This window comes from Chiroxiphia lanceolata, chromosome 2, assembly GCF_009829145.1.
Source record: "Chiroxiphia lanceolata isolate bChiLan1 chromosome 2, bChiLan1.pri, whole genome shotgun sequence".
NCBI classification, from domain to species: Eukaryota; Metazoa; Chordata; class Aves; order Passeriformes; family Pipridae; genus Chiroxiphia; species Chiroxiphia lanceolata.
This window is the reverse complement of record NC_045638.1, coordinates 88018338-88034898: the sequence shown is the minus strand read 5'-3', so window position 1 is coordinate 88034898 and position 16561 is coordinate 88018338. Positions and strand designations below refer to the sequence as shown.

General features: G+C 40.9%; 1 protein-coding gene across 8 annotated transcripts in view; it reads right to left on the bottom strand.

Moving 5' to 3' along the window:
• Window positions 1–16098, bottom strand: part of TENM4 (teneurin transmembrane protein 4) — a 601078-nt gene extending 584980 nt beyond the window's left edge. For 6 of the 8 annotated variants that reach the window (XM_032679110.1, XM_032679111.1, XM_032679112.1 and 3 more), the window contains exon 1: window positions 15730–16097. The gene's annotated coding sequence lies outside the window, so the exon portion shown is untranslated. Of the gene's footprint in view, window positions 1–15729 lie in introns of all 8 variants that reach the window. The other 2 variants (XM_032679109.1, XM_032679119.1) reach the window with 2 other exon arrangements.
• Window positions 16099–16561: the final 463 nt, after the last annotated feature.

The window sequence follows — 16561 nt, the reverse complement described above, 5'->3', positions numbered from 1 at the left end:
AACACATGTAGGAACCTAATAAAACCAAATGTCCCAAAAGACAGGTCAACTAGCTTTCTACTTCACAGTTTGATTGCAAATGTGATTCCCATTCAACAATGTTGAGTGAAGAATGATGAACTGACTGTATTTCTGTATCTTAAAACGAGTGTTGCCAGGACACAGCAGTGATATATTAAAGGAAGGGAGAATCAGAGACAGAGCTACCAGGACACCAAAATGGTTTGGCAAAGAGGAAATAACTAGGAAGTTATTAGAAAACATTTTCTATGGACAGATAAATTGAGACAAAAATACAAGTGAGTTCTCCTGGGTCACAAAAGAGATCTGCAAACCTATCAGAAGTCGCCATGTCCCCTCCTTTAAACTACTTACTATGGTCAAAGTGTCTCCTTAATAACTACTCAGTGTAACTACATCAGGACATTTGAAATTGTTTTATATTTATGTTTCATATTTAAGGTTCACCCAGGAAAATGAGGAACTAGAACTGGGAAGCATGGCCTTTAATTAATGTCTCTACAATGACCAAGAAACAGTAACAGAAGAGAGAATCATCTAACTTGCCCTGTTGGACACAATCTGCAACACTGGGGGTTGTTCAGCTTCCGCCCAAGCTGTCTAGCACGTAGGCTGTAAAAACAAGTGTCAGTTAATGGAGCATGCCCTCATGCTCAAGGAGAGAGTAAAGTGCATTATGCTGCACGTCCCCGTGGAATTGGGCTCTGGACAGTCAGAGACTGACTGCCATAGACAGGCTGCGCTGAAAATGTCTGTCAGGTGTTAACTTTCAATATCAATCTGTCATTTCCCCTTGTTTTTCCTTGAAGGTGATTTGTCAGGTCTCGAGTTGTCATTCCAAAATGATACTTTCTTGGGTATTCTCACTTATTAAAGGGCAATGTCTGTCCTCATTTTGAGCAGGATCATGACTGCACCAAAGTTGATCACAATCAAATTTTTTGTCTATATTATAGAGAAGAAAATAATAACATTGGATGGAATGAATCATCTTGACAACAGAAATTTTAAAAGGACTTCTTCCAAGAAATTAACCTGAAATCTACACCAGAGGTGTAGGGTTAAAATCAGAGATGAATGACATTAAGCTTCCCTTTTCGTTGTCCCAGCTGCAAGAATCTTGAAGTGATTTACCTAGTGAGACAAGGAATTACTGGAGCTGGTCCAACTCAACCATGCAAAGAAGCCTAAGAAGCAAAAACACCAGTTGTGGCAATTTTCCTGGAGTTCCAGAATGACTCTCAGGGGACCTCAAAGGTGAAGCGATCTAGCAGAAGTGAGGAATTGTTTTGAAAATTAAAACCCCCACATTTCACACTAAGTGGGGCTAGAAAATAGAACCCAAAACACCTTGCCTCCTCTTGCTCTGACAGAAAGCGATTAGTTGCTATATTTGGTGAAAAAAAGTATTTAAAAACATAAAATTGGAGGTTTAATTATATTTGGTATGTGTTACTGGCAGAGCTTCATGAAATGATCAACAATTATCTTTCTCATCTATCAAGTGCTAAGGGATCACACAAGGACAGGGAGTAGGAATATGAAGTATGCTGTGCCAAAAACATAAAAGTGTGTTGTTTCTCTTTTAGCTTTCTTCATTTTCCCCCCACATTTTCCATGCACATCATGCAAATTGCAGTGAATTTTTTCAGTGTAGCTCCTTTCCCACTTATCTGGAAGCAATCAACCCCACAAAACCTTTTGAACATCAAACTCACTACAGGACTCAGTGGATTTTCATTTTAAACCAAGAATAAATTAACGCATTCCTATGTAACTTCAGCACTTGATTAACAAAAATGAATCAAGAAATGCTGCTCATTGACATGCAAACCCGTCTTTATTATATTGCTACTCGTAAAACTTCATATGCAATGACACAACTCTGCCAAAACATTCAGATAACAAAAACCAGATTAATTTTGGAGATTTACACATGTTCCTGAAAAACTGTGATATTTCATGCCTACAACCAAACTTTAATTAGTGCTAAAATTACAATACAATGCTTCCCATCAAAGTAAGCATGCTATTTATAGCTGCATATTTAACTCTTGGGTCATCAGGTGCTCTGTACTTTGGGATCACTAACATCCTATTTAGCAAAGAAATTCATTGCTTAGTGCTTAAAACACAGCTGGAGGGGGATGCACATTATGCCATGCTATAAATGCCATTTAAAGACATGTAGTTCATGAATGGTGGTTTTATGAATACAACTTGTGTGCTCATTTATTTATTTTCTGATTATTTCTCTCTGAGATACTTGGTCTATTTCTGATGGAGAAACAGTAGAAAGCCTGATGATGTGGATGCACTCAATGGGAAAATCCATTACACGAGGAAGTGGGACTCCACACAAGACTAAACTTTGGCACTTATATGAAAGGCTCATCAGAGCAGTAATTTGTTGTATATTGTGGGGGGATATTTGGAGTGGTCAGCTTTAGGTCTGAGAGTGCTCTAAATTCATCATGTAATACACACAATTTTAGTTAACCACACGGGATCACAGACTGAACACCAGTATTTGGTGTTTCAGCTTGTCCACCATAACTGAAGCCCAGCTCTTCCTGCTATCACCATCCTAAACTGGACTTCAGAGAAGTGGGGCAGCATTATGGAAATGTTCCCTGCCACAACACAGTGCATTGTCTCACCAAGCACAGAAAGAGTTAGTGCTTGCCAGTCACTTGGGAATTCAGTTTTGTCCAGGTTTTATTGAAGACTCTTCTCAGGCAGAAGAACCAGCAGGTGACAGGGTGAGGGAATAAGGAGCTACTTTGACTTCTGTGCTTGAAGTGTGTTTGCCACCAACTACTATCTGTCAAACCAATTCACTCAGGTGCTTGCTTTTAGCTGGGATTAATAGGTACACAAAGACACGGTAAAGGATGTTTCACTCAATTTACGGGTGACACAGAGCCCTTTTCCCACCACATCATGAGGGGCCTGTAGTAGATATTTTCACCTGAGGGTTCCGTGGAGCCAACCTCCACTAGCCATGTCAGATATGCTATTAGCACTGTTAAGGTTCAAGAGTCTCAAGTTTATGCCAGTTAGTACTGGTCACATAATAATGATGGGATGCTTTGAAAACAAAACTATATCTTCTGTTTCTAAGGACGGAATAATCCAATGGCAATTATCCAAAGTAAAAATCAGATGCTCTGACTACCCAAAAGAAATATTTTCAAAGGTCATATGCATTGTTAATGCAAAGCTAGAATTACAGCAAGGAAAAAAAAAACCCTGTGGAATATCCAATAACTCAGACAAAAAAACAAATATCAGGTTATAGACAACAGAGGCATAAGGAATGATCCCAGTCTATAGGTTTCCTTTCAAAGCTGGATGTCTACTTGCAGATATCCACTAAAAGCCTGCACATTAATTACAAAGGGGAAAAGATGAGTTCAATTCATTTAGTTCTTTTCTTCCATGCATTTCATGGCTGTCAGTCTGAAATTTTAAAAGAGGCCCACGTTGAAGATGACCCTATAAACAGGGTAACTTGGGACTTAAAAAAAAAGGCTAAAAAAAAAGGCATACTTTCCCCACATATGGTTCTAACAGATGTGGTTTTAAATTACCATTGGGACATAATAATGTTTTTTGAATAGACTGAATGTTAAATAGTTGGCTCTTCCTATGTGACAGACATTAGTTCTCAGTGGTTTAAGCAGAAAACTCCCTATTTGTGTCTTAGCTGGCATGTACTTCATTTTCAGCCCACGCCGGTCAGTATGATTTAATAGCTTGGCCTGATGTCCCTCTCACCAGCAAAAGAAAGGATAAAATAGGATTAAAGACATGAAACAAAACAAAACCAGGCAAACTCCCCCCATCACCAGCAGCAATGCCAGGCTCCTGCATTGTTCCTTACACAACTCCTGCAGCCCTGCAATAGGAGCTCACTGGAGATGACAGCTGAGAAAGAAAAACGTTAAATAATTCAAAGCCACTAACATCAAGTCTGATGTAGATATAAAAATAGTTACAAAATACCACTCTGCATGTTTTCATTATAGGAACTTTGACTTACTTGGAAACATCAAGAAAACCTCAAACCTACCCCACTCCCAGCCTTGCACGCTCAATTAGTCCAGCAGTGGAAATGACATCCATTTCCAAAGCAGCCTTCAATTTTCATGGCCATTTCATGTTTCTGCACTGGGGGAGCCAGCACTGTTACACAGCAGGAGTGAAAAAGCCTGATCCAGAGCCCATTAAAACCAACAGGAGCCTTTGAGTTAACAGTAATGATCCTTGGATCTGGCCCTGGTTTAGGTTAAAGAGTTGTGGAGCTTTGAGGATTCAAACAAGATTGGATGGGACTGGCTTTTGTTATCTTCAAAACATCTTTGTCACTGGGAATGTCCGCTTCCAAATACTTGGTCTGATAAAACAGTCCACATTTTAAAAAAAGGCTCTAATGAAGTATTCAAGGAAACATGACGCAAGGTGAGCTATCACATATTTTGTTTAAAATTAAGTCCAGGTGTTTTCATTTGAAGAGAGGGAAGGAGAGAGAAATAAACAGGAATATTCATATATGAAGAATATATGCCCACTCACACACACGCATTTGACTGGGCAGCTTTGCCAGGGCTAGGCATCCTGATTTTATTGATGTATATATTTCATGCACAGAAGGGATTTTATAGAATTTTTAGCCTTCCATGCTCTGAAAGGGAGGGAGGAAAAAACCCCAAAAACAAAGGAAAAAAGAATCAAACAGTCTTCAGTGCACAGAGCACAACAGAGCACTGGCTGAAGGAATCCAGCTCTGTTTCTGGTATTCCCTTATTTTCTCACCCCCCAAAAGACCCACTTTTCTTCCCTAGTATCAACTTCTGATATCCCCTTCTTCCGTGTTACCATGTCCTCAACTAGATGTTTGCTGTCTGATAATCTCTGGAGAAGACATCAGCCAAAATTAATAAATACATAAAATTCAACTAAACATTAATTAAGTGAAAGGTATAAAATAATACAAAACAGAGTGATGCAGATGTACAATAACGCTGCTCCCCAGAGCCCATGATCAGCAGTGTTCGGCACAAAGAGCCACAAACATATGTGGGATATGCAGAGCTGTAAGCAATAGTTTGTAGCTTCTATATGAGTCATTTGTGCATCTCTAAAATCCCAAATATTATTATGAACAGGACTAGCAATTATAAGTCATAAAAACCAAGCCCTAAAGAAACCGCCGTATAGGCAGACCCAAATGCTTGTCAACAAACAGGGCTCTAAGTCACAGGCAGGTGGCTGTGTCTGCTCACACTTTCTTGTGAGACAGAAGCAAAAACAAGTGAGTACTAAAAGTTTTTAAATCCCATGTGTCTTTGTGGGGTATCATGAACACAATGTGGATTTTGGGATAGAAAGGAGATGGAGATACAGGGGAAACATGTCAGTCTGTGAGAAGATGATCATTAGGTTCTCCCTTGGTTCAGGACTCTGGTGCTCCAGTGTGGATGAAGCAAAGGGTGTACTTTGCTGTTTGGGGGAAGAGCAAACAATCAGTAGAAAGACGTATAAGAAAAAAGACTCTGTTAGATGCGATGCGGATGAGAAGCAAAATCATTTGAGCCACAGACAACTTCACTGTCAGATGTCACAAGACAGGCAGGCTGGTTGTTCTTACTTTGTATTAAGGTTATTTTGTTGGTTATATTTTTGCTCAGATTATCTCAAAATGAGAGCCTGTTTCATTGCTGGGCTTTCTGATTCTCTCATGAAGCCTCCAACAACCTACTCTCACAGTACTGACTAACAAGATGGGTTATAAAAACATCAGATGAAATTCAGTATCAATAAAAGCAGCATAATGCATAAAAGGAGAAACAATTCTAACAATACATACACAATGTGGGCTCTAAATTAACTGGTGCCACACATGAAGGTGGCTGAGGAATCTCCGCAGGATGCACTCTACATATACTGGCTCTCTGTTCATGCCAGTCAAATGTGCAGTGCAGGGAAAATCTTGGGATATGTTAGGGAAAGAATAGACAACAAAAAGAGAAAAATAATAAAATCATTCAGTTTGGAAAAGACCTGTAAGATCATAGAGTCCAGTCATTAAACTAACACTGCCAGGTCCACTCCTAAACAATGTCCCTAAGCACCACATCCACCACTTTTTGAACGCTTTCAGGCACGGTGATTCCACCGCTTCCTTGGCAGCCTGTTCCAATGTCTGATTACTCTTTCAGTGAAGAAATTTTTCCTAATATCCAATCTAAACTTCTCCTGGTGCCAGTTGAGGTTATTTCTTTCTGTCTTGTCACTTCCAGCTTGGGAAAGGAGACAAACCCCCACCAGAGCAGAACCTTCTTTCAGGTAGTTGTAGAGAGTGATAAGGTGCCTGAGCCTCCTTCTCTCCAGACTAAATATCAGTAGAATATGGGCTGATGTATAAGCTAACGATACATTTCTGTTTTAATGATGCATCCATTTGGGGTCTACCCATCTACCAAATATAGAGTAGAATTAACAAAGGCAGAGAAAAAGGCTGCAAAGATTATCAGGAAATACAGAAAGACTTTTGAAGAATAGATGAAGTAGGGTGAGGACTTTAAGCTTGGAATAAAAAAATAAAAACAAAAACTAGGAGGAACAGACCTCTATTAGATCCTGTTGTATAACCCACAAAGTAGTAGTCATCTAATGAAATTACCAAATTGAGTGTTTAAAGCAGAAAAACAGGAAGGCTTATTCACTCTTTGAATGATTTTAAATTTCGAAAGGTTTTGTTGTGGCTATCACAACTGTACACTGGGTTCAAAGAGAATCCAGCAAATTGTTAGAGGGCAACTGCTTCAGTGTCTACTGAGCAGGATGGTTCAAAAGACTGTCCTGAAGACAGAAGACTGTAATGAAAAAGTGCACTCTGTGTTTTAATAATAAAATGAGACTTTATATCAGTACAATAAAAATCCTGTAAACAGTTGGCAATCAAAAAAAAACAACCCTCTTGAGTCATGGGACTAACCTAAAAACTCATCACCTCCAAAAAGCTCTTTATACCGCTTTCTTACTCCCTTCTCCTTGGTACATGCTTCCACCACACTGATACAAGTCACTAACTCAGAAAACAAACAAACAAAACAATAACAACAAACCCCCAAAACAAACAAACAAAAAACCAAGCAAAAGATGGAGTTTGTTTCTTCCTGCATTGATTAATTAATTTATAGAATCATAGAATGATAGAATGGGTTTGAACAGGCTTTCAATATCATCTAGTCCCAACCCCCCTGCTATGGACAGGAACACCCTCCGCTAGACCAGGTTGTTCAAAGCCCCATCCAACCTGGCATTGAACAATGGGCAACTCTCTGGGTAACTTGTACCAGTGCCTCACCACTTTCCCAGTAAAGAATTTCTTCCTAACATCGAATCTAAACCTGCCCTCTCTTAGCTTAAACTCATTACCCCTTGTCCTACCCTTGTCAAAAGGGCATAAATCATCAGACATATTCTGAAGGAGTGAAAGGACAGGAGCTGAGGAGAGAGGACATTGGGATGGGAGGAGAGAGAGAGAGCAAGACCCCTCTCCTTTTATGCCAATGGGTCCTGAGGTCGGCTCTGATGTGAAACTACAGCCAGAGAGGTCACCTGTAATGATGTTAACAAAAGAAAAAAAGCTGATCATACCAAAATGCAATTATCTGTTCTTTCAGTTTTAAGGTTTTCCTTTTTTTTTTACCTTGGTTTTTTTAGCTGTGATTTACAATAACAGTTGCTGTTACAATAGAATGTTGTTATACTAAATCAGAATTCTTCTGTTAGCAGGACCATGAACCCAGAGGTGGGATATATAGGCATTTGTGCGATTGCTCTGGCAGTTCAAGGTCTCCTGAGATTTGTTTGGGTTTAATCCCATTTTACAAATCCTGCAATGTTGTAACACTTTGATGTGACTTGGTGGGATTCTCATTACTTGTATTCACTTTGGTTTCCAGGAAGCTTGAGATTTCATCATCTGCTAACATATGCTGAAATGCATGTGTCAGTTTTATAATAAATTTCCAATGTATAAAAAATCTATAAAATGCACAAATACAAAATTAGTTTGTAACACAATTTCCAGTTCTCTGTTTATTAGGGAAAGGTAAAGTTGGTAGTGCTGTCAATTATGAGAAGAGCGAGGCAGCTTTAATAATAAAACAGTGTTCACAGTTTCTTATAACTGTACTAAGCAAGTTGTTTGGCCTAAAAATTTCCATGCCAGCTGTCTGCCTCAGGCTGAATTTTTTTGGAAAATTTCAGTCAAAACAGTTCAGCAGATTCTGAGAACAGGGCTAGGGAAAAATATGTTGTTTTACTCACGTTAAAAAAAAAAAAAAAAAGGCTTTAGCCTTCTCTTTAGAACCTCCTCTGTGATGTTTAGGACTATAGAGGAAGGACTTGAAATTTGCCGGGGAGAGAACTGTTTTTCTTCTAATGAATTTTGTGTGCATGTGTATGAATTAAGCCAAATTTAGACATCTTTGATAAAAGAACTGTTGCTACATGCTCCTGGGTTAATTTGTACATATTTACCAGTTTCCATCACTTACATTTCTGCCTGTGTGTGACTAAACAAGATACTTGGTGCTATAGGATGTGCTAGGTTTGCATCCAAGTATCACAATTACAGTTGGAGATGGTCTCTGGTACTCAGCATGATCCCAAGCTGGGAGGAGCTGAGTGATATTGGGGTGACAGACCTGAAGAGTAGGGGCTAGAGGGGTGAAAATGGGATTGCAGAACAGAGCTGGAAGAGGCAGGAGATGAGGAGAGGAGCAGACTGAGCAGGATGGACTAAAGGATCTATTTAGAGGAGCAGAGTACTCTGTTAAATCAAGAGATGATAATCTATTAATTTAAGTCATAGACACATACGGATACTAAAATGTGGCAATGCCACAAAGCTACTAGCTTTTGCAAGACTTAAAAAAAAAAAAAATTCAACACAGACTAGACTAAGAGACAAATAATAAGATTCAAATGTACATATTGGAGACCCAGAATTTAAGTAAAAACCTCAATGAAAGTTGCCTTAATTCAGTGTCCTGAATAACGAAAGTCATTATTCACAAGACAGTGTTTTATCCAAGCCAGCCTGGAGATGAAGCAGTGAGGATGAGGAGTAGAAGAGGAGGTTTATGATCCCAATCTCACCCGTAGCAGAGCTGGACGGTTTGTAGTGACTAAGCAGAGGACTGAGGAATGAGGACAAATGTGTTTCAGATTAAGGCAGCCAAATGATGCCCCAGAACTGTGGGCAATGCTGGGCAAGTTTCTTCAACCCAACATTTCATAACTGTGTGAGAGTGTGTTGCAACCTCTGTATGATCATCTTGGCAGCCCGGTCAGATCTGCTGACACGTCAAACATCCACAACAGCAATTAAAGGCCGTGTGAACTCTGCATTGTTTTAGCACAGTAAGGAAGAACTGTAAGTAACCCCCAGTCATGGCTCTGTCTGTAGGAATGCATCGGCAGGCTGGCTCTTGAGATTGTTCTCTGCTTTCTAGCACAAAAATCTGTGCCAATGTCAAAAACCTGATCACACCTTAAGCCCACCTGCACAAAGGGTAATTTTCGAGAAATAGCAGCATTTGCTCGTTCCTGACTGACGGGATCTGTGCTGCCCACAGCCCAACCACCTAACGCTGCTTGTATCAACAGGCAGAAAGCAAATTCCAGTGTCTCTCATGCTCCATCAGTTTTCCCAATCACTTTGGGCAGTTACTTCTAAAGGCTTTTTGACTAACCAAACTCTCCCCTCCTATTCTTCTTTATGTTACAGAGGTGAGGATGAAATGGTTTTCAGCATCCAAATGCACAGAGGCATTTCAAAAGGACTTAGCAGAATACTGAAAACTTTCCATTATAAAATCTGGGAGTTTGGTTCATTTATAAGATTGGGGCATTTAAGTCCAGGTGACCTACTGGAAGAGATGGTTTATGAATTGCTGACCTCCATAACTTTGATTTTATGTAGGCAGATAGCATTTGATGACACTCCTGCCCAGGAATTGAATCCTGACTTCTCTTATCCTCCATACAGCATGGTATCATAGAAGCATAGAATATCCTGAGTCAAAAGGGACCCACAAGGTTCATTGGGTCCAACTCTTGATAAAGAAGATTGATTTTATGAATGGACCCCATATTCCCCAGAAGGAACAGGCCTAGGCTGGATTTTTTAAGCAAGTCTAACATTTTCATTACACTTAATGGAGTTTGAGAAGGAGGTAACAAAGCCGGTGAGCCCTTATTACATACATAATGCAGGGTTGGATTAAAACAGTAAATTAGGATTTAATATTCTGTTTTCTAACTTTTGACTGTTTAACTAATCAATCTCCAGAATACTTTGAAGGCTCAGTGTGTGCAAACACATGTGGCAGGCAAGTGCTACACCTTCTACTCAGTGTTTGAAGAGAAAACTGCATTGAATAATCACCTAAAACCTAAATCAGTGGGCAACAAGACATCTCCTGTTTTCACATTTGCTGTTACTGCCTGAGTAGCACATCTGCCACCAGTGCCTTAGCAGTGATTATGGTACTGAAGCAGCATTCTTGACTGCAGTGGTTATCCTAGACAGTAGCAAATACTACCTCACTAAAGCATGTGGAGATATCTGTGTAATCTAATTGAATCATCCCCATTTAAATGGACTGATAAATGCAGTTCAGTGAGCTCCTTAACTTAAATCGACCATCAGCAACTCCTCGCTTTTTCTTCCCTCTTTCTCCCACTTAAAATAAGAACAAAGATGTGTCAAATCCTAGAAAGCAACTCTAATTTGGAATAGGAAACTTATCTGCCAGCCCTTCTTTTTCATGATGCTTTTCCCTCCTTCTGCCAACACACTGGAAGAACAGAGAATTCTACTTTCATGGTCATGTCTGCTTTCATGGACATCTTCACATTCAAAAGATCACCTCTGCTGATACCCAGCAGGACAACATACGATAAAGTTTGAATCCCACTTCAGCACAAACAGTTTCGTTCTCAGCAATGTGATATATAAAGGCAAAAGGATATTTGTGAGTAAGGCTCAAACTTTCCAAGAAATTAGAACTTTCCATAAAGAGTGTTTATAACTGCACACAGCCAAGGAAATGTGCCCTCCTATTCATATTTCAACTGTGTCTTTAAAGATGTTTCAGGGAGAATGATGTAGAACAGCTGGCAAAAAAAATATATATTTCTAAGTAAATTATTTGAATATCAGTGCAGTGATGGTGAAATAGCACAGAGGAATGCAAATCATATATTTATTCCTGACTAAAAATATAAGTCCTATAGCCACACTACAGCACTTCTCCTCAGATTACACCGATATAGTTAGGATATAAATTTCTCAGTGATTCTTTTTCTTTTTATTCTACAGCAAAGAGGAAATGCATACATGTACTTATACTTTAAAAAAAAAAATTACAATACTTTTTTCTCTGAAACATATTGGTCAAGGATCCATGAATACCCAATTTGCTGGCAAGCGGTGCAAGTTACTTTGTCAAAGTGTCTAGCAATGCCAATCTGTCAGTTCAAAGCAGAAATAGAGTATTTTAGCTTTTAGTTACAATAAGCTATGCTGATAGACCTTGTAACAGAAAAAGTAACAACCAGTCTTTAAATCTGAATTGACATTGATTTACGGTTTCATTTCTTTGAATGAAATCAGAGAGAGATCAAGTTTCAGGATACTTCACTTCTTGAAATTACAATTACACATTTCTTAAACACGGAAGGGTTTGCTTTAAAAAAAGAAAAAATAAAGTCTCAACTGCCTACAGAGGTAAGATAAAAGGAAAAAGTGATGTTAAAGAAGATATCAAAGTAGTTTTTGTTTATTCATATTTTTTAATTCTAATTTTCCCCTCATAAATTTTTAAAACCTCCTTGATTTGAAATCCTAATAATAAATATGCCACGCAACATTCCTCCTGTCAAATCTCTCTCATCCTGGTATTACTGCAATATTTGTAACTTTTGATCTGGAAACATCAAGTTACATAAGATCATAGTTCTGCTTCTTGCAAAGATGTGATTCTGTCAGAAAATGAACCATTGAAGTGGGAACTTGACAGAACTGGAGACGACTTTCCCAGGGAAAAGGTAGTTTTGCTTAAGCATCACAGTTATTTTAAAGTGCAAGAACTCAACTATTTGTTCTCCTAAGCAGAGAAATGGTAAACTACCAGGTTAAAAATAATCAGAGTAGGCTCTTAATTGGAATAGTGTGCACGTTGTAGAGAGAATGAAATAACAGTTATTATACATTCCAGGAAATCAATCAAATAAAATAAAAGCAAAAAAATTCTCACTCTGTAAAACAAAAGAGAACATCATTTTCCCTTGCCTGTGTACTATCTGCTCACCAAAACGATAGGAAAGCATCTAATTTAAATGAGTCAAGGCAAATAATTAAGCTACAAGGACTTAAAAAATGCAGTGTCTTCTCAGCCCAAATCTCACTGCTTCCCCAGACCCACGGAAATCAGAGAGATTTCTCTCTTTTTCCGTCCATGTAGTAAAATAAATTGGAAGGGAGGGAGAGGGGCTATCTCCTCTACCAACCAAAACCAGTCAAGCAGCTTTACTCTCATCTCTCCATAATTTTTCCCTATCCTTTAAAATCAGAGAAGGCAAATTCTCTCCACAAAAGCCTTTTTTAAATCGAGACCCCTTGCTAATAAGAACAGGAAACTACGAAGTTAACTTATGCATCTTCTTTTGCCTTTTCCCCCTTTTCCTGCCAAAGAGCAGCCTGAGGACCTCTTTCCACACTAATGGCCATTTTTCTCCACCAAAACATGACATTTCTTCTCCAGATCACACACATAAATGACAGATACATTGAAAATCTCCCCTTGTGAAGATGTGTACACATGTATGCAGGTATGGACGGGAAGGGAAGGTGAGGCACAGAGGCAGAGTCCCTGCAGGGATATATTGCATCTCAGTGCAGTGGCAGTAATTCCCAGTCTTGGTGGTTTGTTTTTATTTTTTGTTTTGTTTTGGTTTTGTTTCGAGGGGAAAAGGGGAAAAAAACTGAAACAGGTTGTCTGCAAAGGCACCTCCCCTCCTTCCCTGCCCCAGTTGTTTGTGCAGAGCCCCTTCCCAGGGTGGTGCAGAGCAATGGCCCGGCTCTCGAGGGAAGAACACCACAGGTTACATTTTCACGTGCCCGGGAAAAGCCTGGCCACACACCGCGACCTCAGAGTCCCCTCCCTACCCCCAGATCTGCTGCAAATCAGCACAGACCCTAATTTTCCTTGCCCATGCACTGGCTTGGAGATCACATTCTCAACGGATCATGGCAGCAGAGAATCTGACTGTCCACAAACCAGCCCACTCCAGCAAGGAGTGATCCAGCAGCGTGGCAGAGTCTGGGAGCTGGGAATTTCACAGGGAAGGGCAGCTCACGATGACCGCAAACCAGCAAATTCCTACGGCCTTATAACACAGGCAGAGCCAATCAAGCTGCTGTGAAGTCGTTTCACTGCAAAACAGTGCAAGAGATGCATCTTCCTCCCTCTGTGCCCCCCCCCAATACTGAATATATACACACGAACACATATACTACTTGTTTTTTCCACCCAAGCCCATAAAAGTACTACACGCTGAGGCACTAAGTGGGAGGTGCCTGGCTCTGAAAAGGCCAATGAAATAAATTAAATACAAATCACTGGCTCAGCCCCAGCCTCCCCCAGCTATCAGGGGAGAGTTTGGGGTTCCCAATGGCCGATCCTCAGTTCTTAGCAGACCCAGAGTGAGGGTGGCATATGCAGGCTGCTGGCATAGTATAGGTGTATACGTTAAGCCTTGGGTGTTGCAGGCACATATGGTGCACATGTTGGGAGCAGAGCACTTTCCATAGGAGGGGAGGGGCTACCCTTCTAGTAGGCAATTTTATTAGGGTCAGCGAAGCAGAAAGAAATGGGATTGGGATAGGCTGGGAGCTGCCAAGTTTCCCTGCCCAACTCGGCGCCCCAGAGCAGCGAGCAGCACACTAACAACTTGCAAGGCTACAGCAGAAGTTTACCAATATAAAGCATACAGACAAGTTCCAACTTCAAAGCTTTGCTCTCATTTTCTCATTTTATGGCCCTCCCGTCACCTAGGACTTTTTTCAGGGGAAAAAAAAAATATATGCAGCTATAAATTCAAGGTGAGACTTCACTGCAAAAAGTTAAGGAGGAAAATGGGGTGGAGGTGGAGAGATTAATTTTTAGCTAGATTCAGAGTTGTGTTGTTTTGCTTTTTTTAATTATCATTTTTAAATCAAAAATAATTGAACTTTCCAGGAAAAGCCATGAGCAAATACATTCAAGATGCAAAAAGGTCTTGTCTGTCTATTCAATAAGCATTTATTCATCTCTGTTTTGGCTGTATGAAAAAATGTATTTCGAACTGTGTATCCCGTAAAACAAGACTGTGGCATAAATATGTTTTTTGGTTTTATTTGGGCTTTTCTGGGGGGTTGTTTTGTTTTGTTTTTTTTTTCTCAAATCATGTGCTTACATGGTTGTAACCGCTGTGAATTTCTAAGCGTGGTCATGGTAAGAAAGTAAATACATACTGCCTTGTAAATACTTTAAGAATTTGGGGGTTTTAATTATTATTTTTTTAAAGATTTGGCATTCCTTAACTACTACCTATTTACATGTAAAAGAGCTCAGATATTTTATAGTAAGAAAAGATCTATATTTTTAATCAAAACAATTCCCAAGAAATAAATGCCCTTTGGTAGCATCCTGGTTTTATGTTCAAAAGCCAAAATTTGTATTTGAGAATGCAAACTGCTGAGAATAGAAGCGGGAGTCTGAACCACTGCATCACTCCAGCATCTTTTCCCCAACATCACACTATTTGGGGGAGCTTTTAAATCTAGCAGGGCATGGCTGGAAGCAAGTCTTTAACATTTAACGCCTAAGAAACAGACTTGTCACTCAACTTGCAGTCAAGCGCATTTCTTTTTTCCTGTTTTTTGTTGGAGGCAAACCCACCTTTCCTTGGAAAATGGGAGACCCCATCCCCATCCCTGACTCTAGCACAGATCCAAATGTAAACATACACACACACTCCCACTACGCACCACCCTGCAGCAGGACATGGGTATGGGGGTTTCGGGCAGAGCCAAAGGTACCTTGTGAGCTGAGAAATATCGAGGTACTTTTTTTTTTAATTTTTTTTTTCTCCCCCCTCTCCTCCCCGCTTTTACTATTACATAAATAACATCGATTGATCTTAAAGCTGCATCCTTGCTCCTGTGCCTCCCAATCTGCACTGCTGCCTTCCTCCAGCACAGCCGCACCGCTCGGGGTGCAGAGGGAAGGGTCGGGGAGGGGGAAGGTTGGATGGGAGAATCCACTCCAAACATACCCTGAAGCAAGGTTTTGGCAGTCTGGGGGTGCTTGATCCGCCTCCCCCCCCCCCCCTTCCCTCCAGCCCGGAGCCTCCCGCAGCATCTTTGCCTCCCTGAATTGCTGCAAACTGTGCGAGGGAGGGCAGGGAACTGGGCAGCAGGCATGGATGGATGCTGGGGAGGGAAAACCAAGGATTCAGGGAGCTTCTCCCCAGCCTCAATCCGTGTGCACGGCTGTTTAGTGGGAAGAGGAAAGGGGGAAGGGAAAACTGGAGGGAGCCGATATCATAAATACACTTTTCACAGGAAAAAGCGAAGCTTACCATGTCTGCAGCTTCCCCCCACCGAAATACCACTTCTGTGTCCAGCGATCCAAAAGTGGAAACTACAGGCAGGCACCGGAGCTCATCTCCGCAGGCAGATCGGAGATACACCTCTGCCACCCCCAAAAATCAAAATCAAAATAAATTAAAAAAAAAAACCCAAAAACAAAAACCCAAAAAACAAACCCAAACAAAACAACGACTGGTCCAGCTTCTTTCCTGGCAGGAATCGTCCTGGTAGGACTGCCCAAAATAAGCAGCTGCAATCCAAAGGCTTTATTTAAAGCTTCCCCCCCTCCTCCTCCTCCTCTCCGTGCCTCGCTCGCTCTCTCCCTCTCGCTGTTACACACAGAGAGAAAGAGAGACACACACAGGTTACATGAATGGGAGGCAGGAGCCGGCGCTCCCGGCTGGAATGACAGGCGCACATGCGGCTGGCGGCTGCCCACCCCGGCGGCGTGGGAACTGCTCGGACACGGCGTGCGGATATGTGGAAAAGGGCATTGGGTGGGAACGGACATGGGGTGGTATGGACACGGGGAGGAGATGAGAATGGGCATGGACGTGGCATAGGCATGGGGCTGGAGAGGACATAGACGTTGGCGTGGCATGGACATGGGGAGGAGTGGGACACGGGCGTGGGCATGGCACGAGCATATCATGGGTGTGTCATAAACAAGGGGCAGAGGAAAATATAGACATGGGCATGAGCATGAAGTGATCATGGAATAGGCATGGGTCAGGGATGTACATAGACCTGGACATGGCATGGGCATTAGGAAGATGTATGCATTGGCATGAGATAGGAATAGGCACTGACATAGGCGTGACA